Here is a 5332-nt window from a genome sequence, read left to right as displayed (position 1 = left end):
AGTATGAGAGGACAGTGGATATGAGGAGGGGATTTTGAAAGAACGAAGACAGAACTATCAAACTCCTTCTAACTCCTAGAATCTTGCCTAATACTGCCTTTTCAGAGCATTTTTCTCACATTATTTTCAACACATGGACACTGGTACTGTTCATAATTTCAAAATATGGCTCCATGTTTAACCCGCAAACTCTTATGTCTCTATTAAGTATAATTTTCTCATCAGAGTTTTGGAAAGAAATCAAGTAAGTGTATTTAGTTGGATCATTGTAACTTATTTGTGAAGACAGAAGAAATCAATCTGACTGCTAGTGATATTTTCACATTAAAGTGATACCAAGGTTCACTTTATCAAGAAAGACTCAGGCATACTCAGAATTGTGCAGAAATGTTTTATGCAACAACTTGATATAGAAAAAAAACAAAAAACAAACAACAGATTAAGAATCTTCTGTCCGTTGATGGGACTGTTGATAGTGGATCTCAACACAACTTTAATCCATTTTTCTTTTTTAAATACATTTCCTAAAAGACCTGTACATTTTTGTCCATCGTGGACCTATACACTTATGCTTATGTCTAGTTAAAATGCTCTAGAAGTTGTTCTTTTCAAAGTAAATCTAGTGGCTCAAACAAAATTGGCCCAAAGCTTCTTGTATTTTACAGCTAATCAACCCCAATTTCATGTTCTCTTTACATCATAGACAAAAAAAAGATGGCAGATTTTTCATAGTATAACTTACAGTCATTATAGCAAAGCTATCTCTGAAACAGCCAAATGACGGGGAAGAAAAGTCTGGAGGAGTGAGGCACACATGACTAACAGCGCTATGATCTGTGGAGTCAGATCTACTCATGAAAGGTATTTATTGATTGCCTTGAGTCGCAGCCAAGTCATGCTGCTGTGCCTGAAACTTACAGGGCACTGTACATGTGAAAGTCTTTATGGGACCCTATATTGTGCCTCATTCTTTATTTCATTCGGCCTTTTCCTATGTTCTCCCTGTATTGTCAACCACAGGGCAGAGTAGTACGTTCTGTGGTTTTGGCAAGCTCGTGCACCATTCCCAGTAGTTCCTGTTGAGGGCAGAGGGCCTATTACAACCCCATACTGCTGCAGTTCACAGAACAATTATGATAATCATCATTTCACCAAACAGAACTATGATATCCAGTGATGCGGCTGCCATGGGTTTTGAATGTCAGCTTAACTTCCCTGATGTGTTTGGATTTTGCTGTCTGTTCTTGATTTACTTCGTGTTAGTGACACGACTATTCTCAGAAAGGAGACTGTCACCGGATGCATGGCCACTATGTGAAATTTATAAACCGACCACTTTCTACACTCTGACACCGAAAAGCGTAATGAAAAACATCAAATAAAACCAGACTGGTACATTTGAGCTGCCAAGTGCCAGTCTCTTTTTGTTCCTATTCCCTCCGCACATCTGGCAGTGGACAGGGTGACCAAAGCCAACCCGTGGATAGAGAAAAATAAAGAACAGGAGAGTGATGGGTAGGAGAAGAGAGCAGGAAGAGATGAGGCGTCTGCTTGTCTCCCAAATGGTGCAAGAACAAGGAAAAATTGAAGTCAAAAATAGTTTATAGTCTGCCAAGACAATGGCTGCATCCATCCTCCATCTCTATCCAGCTCCTCTTTTCGCCTCACCACAGGGACAGACAGAAATGACCGTGACTTAACCAACATCCAGAGCGCTGCGCATCAGACATCAGCATGTCAGCAACGGAGCCAGCAGGGGTGGGAGGTCACATCTGAAGATGGGGATGCGAGACAACTAGAGGCAAAGGAAGGAGGACACAGGAAAGATCAATGCAGAGTGGTTATGTAGTCACTGGCAAAACCGTTTGAGAGAAAAGTAGGGATGAAATTTTTAAATAGAGGTTTAGACTTTGTGCATGTTCCCACTTCCTCTCCGGTTTGAGTTTGAATAAAGCTTGGTATAATGTAAACACTAAAAACCACATGAATTGAATTGAAAGCTCAAGTCTGTTAATTTGATATCTGAACCTTAAATGTAAGACAAACTCACAAAGAAAAAAAATCTCTGAAGAAATTGAAATCAATAAAAAATGAATAAACAAACGGATCCTTTTTCATGCTCCTGCCGTGTCTTAGTGCTACCTAACTAACGCATGATGGACAGCAGAAAAACTAGTGCTAACTGTGAATGCAATGAGCAAAACAATGGTGATGCAACTTTATAGTCACACCTGTCATGCTGTACTGTCCCTACCTACTCTTTCAGCAAACAGTCTGAACCAGTCGCTTTCATTTTCACCGCTTTACAGCCTGTCATAAGGCTGCCAGCTCAGTAAACAAGCTAATACTCTAGCATTCAAGCTGCTGGGATAATTATTGGATTAGTAGATAATTTTTGTTTTTGGATCATTGCACTAAGCAGTTACTAGGGTTATCAACTCAGTCTAAAATATTTCAAATATACAAATAACAGTAGATTATCATATCAAATGATTTTAGGCTCACTTTATGTGAGAACATTTATATGGATGTGACTTTTACATATACCACATGTACCACCGCCCTACCTGAACACTTTTAAAGGTAAAGTGTGTGAATCTCACCACTAGATGTCAATAGATTTCAGATTCCAGTCAACTGAATTCTGTTTTCTTACTCCTGCCAATAATAAAAGGCCTAGTTTGGTGGCCACCAAGCTGTCAGTCTGCTGTTTACCTGGGTGTCCATGTCTGTTTGCTCTGGAGGTGGCTGTAAAGCTTTGGGAGAGGAGTCTACTGAGGTGAGTTGTTGAGGATATCTGAACTTTTCTGTTTTTGCTGCTATTAGCTGCTGTTAGCTAGCATCAGAGAAACATTTTTTGAAGTGTCTCTAACATTGTTTTCATCTCTTGTGATGTGAGAATGTAATCAAACTGTTTATTAGAGGAGGCCTAAAATTAGCTTAACATTAGCTGGTATAACATTAGCTTATAACCAGCTGTTGTTGTTGTTTAGCAGCTCGTTGTCAGCTGTCCAGAGATGGGAGGTTTGCACGATAAGTTATTGTGACTATACTTTTAATAGATTAAATCTAAGTTTATGACAATAAATCAGTTTTTGGAAGATATAATTATACACTAATACTATACACTATACTGATGAGTTCAGCATATTTTTGTATTAGATCCCAAAATTGTTTTACTTACTGCACCTTTAACGACGAAGTATCCCTTGACAGGGTAATAGTAGTAAATGGTAAATGGCCTGTATTTGTATAGCGCTTTTACTAGTCCCTCCTAGGGACCCCAAAGCGCTTTACACACCCAGTCATCCACCCATTCACACACTGGTGGAGGCAAGCTACAGTTGTAGCCACAGCTGCCCTGGGGCAGACTGACAGAAGCGAGGCCGCCATATCGCGCCATCGGCCCTTCTGGCCAACACCAGTAAGCGGTAGGTGAAGTGTCTTGCCCAAGGACACAACAACCGAGACTGTCCGAGCCAGGGCTCGAACTGGCAACCTTCCGATTACAAGGCAAACTCCCAACTCTTGAGCCACGATAGTACCCCCTCCCTTGCTACAAACACTGAAGAATCAAATGAAGTTCCCAAAGCACTGACCCATCCTAGAAATTCCCTAGATCCAAATTCTTGTGGGCCTCCATACAAATGGGATTGGCTGGAATGAGTTCAATCCAAGGAGGTCCCACCCTGCAGCCAACTGGACACACTCCCACAGAGAACTTTTGCAATATATAACAGACTAGAACTGTTTTAGGGCCACGTGGGAGACCTAAACAGTATTATGCATGTGGTTTTAATGTTGTGGTGGATCGGTATACAAGAAACTTCTACACAAATCTACTGTCCTGATCACAACCTTTTATCATACACACATTTAACAGAGCACTCTTGAATACCTGCGGCAGCTGTAAGTCCCAGTGAAGCCACCTTTCCTTCATTAAGACATATTTCACTGACACACAACACTATAGGTGCAGCCTGTTTCAAGAAGACCCAGCAGGCTCTGTCTGGCTAATTTATAACCATTAAAGATGTGCGAGGAACCTGGGACAGGTGCTGAAACCTGTTAGTGGAAAATTACTTGTATTTTGACTCATAACATGATCACTACTTCGCTGAAGTATTTATGATGCTTAAAGGAGCTTATGATGCAGCACAGAACCACCAGTTTCTGATTCGATTTGCTTCGCTTTGCTGCAGATCGTTAAACTCTATTTGTACCCCAAACATTAGACTATTGAGAAATATTTCAATAGTAGCTTTGATAGTAGCTTAAAACTCTATTTGAATTCCACAAATCTAATTTGTTTAAATGTTATCTGATCGAGCTTTTCACTCAACTGGAAGTTGCTACCCAATCCTTAAATCTTTCAAAATTGACAAGCAACCTGGTTTCCATTTGACCACTTACTTTAACTGCTTAATGGTTCCTGAACGCCTTAATCACTGCAGCTCGAGATATGCTTCAGTTTCTCACTAAGAAAACAAACCTTTGAGTTTGTTGCCTGCCGTTGAACTCAAATCCAACAGCACAGCAATTGTGTCGGCGAATGACGGGACAGGTGTGGTACACTTCAAGGAGGAGCGGCCTAAAACATCTAATGTGAGGAACTCGTGTCACAACTTGTTTCTTGTCTTAATCTCATTACTCAGACTTTCACCGTTTGCTCTGTTTTCTTCCAGGTGAGGAGCTGTGTCGAAAAGTCTAAACTTGTTACGATACTCTTGGATAGTGCGTTTGTCTGCCTTGTGCATGAGGCACTGCCTCGGGGTTACCTCCTGGGCTAATTGTGATGAATCCACCCCTGCTTTCACTCTAAACTCGCTCTCCTTTGTGGCAAAAACCAGGTGTGTATCTCAGGTGTGCTTTTCCTCCCAGAGGCCATCAGTGAAAATGCTCTGGATGTGCAGCAGTTACCCAGCAAGTTCTATTTACTTTATAGCTCATCTCATGGGCTTTTCTCCTCCTTCTGTCCAAGCAACCATGTAATGAAACCCTAATGAGCCCGTCACTCCAACTGTCACTTATTCTCACCTGGGTACACAACAATGGACAGAAAGAAACAGGTAAGAAAGGACATCTAAGAACAGAAAAACAGGGAGACAAAAATAACAATTTGTGAGAGACACACTTTAAACTAATACTTTATATCTCCGATGACTGGTTTCCTTTACAAAGGTTATAACATGATATAGTTTATAACTATAACAAAAAAAACTGGAAGGGGATTTTCCATTCGGTTTCGACCTCAGCTGTAAGTCTGAACACTGCTTCCAACATATTTTCAAAGTAAATTAAAGATCAAATAAAGTTTTATGTTAAGCAAACG

The 5332-nt window shown here is 40.6% G+C and overlaps 1 long non-coding RNA gene across 1 annotated transcript; it reads right to left on the bottom strand.

Annotated features, from left to right (window-relative positions):
* Positions 1-377: 377 nt before the first annotated feature.
* On the bottom strand, positions 378-4746 carry LOC309719875. The gene is made up of 2 exons (XR_014280343.1): positions 4414-4746; positions 378-1795 (listed from the first exon to the last, which is right to left on the bottom strand). It is a non-coding gene; the product is annotated as an uncharacterized lncRNA (long non-coding RNA).
* Positions 4747-5332: the final 586 nt, after the last annotated feature.

This window comes from Aulonocara stuartgranti (assembly GCF_965226115.1).
Source record: "Aulonocara stuartgranti genome assembly, chromosome: 13".
Classification (NCBI taxonomy): domain Eukaryota; kingdom Metazoa; phylum Chordata; class Actinopteri; order Cichliformes; family Cichlidae; genus Aulonocara; species Aulonocara stuartgranti.
This window is presented reverse-complemented; position numbering and strand designations above follow the sequence as displayed.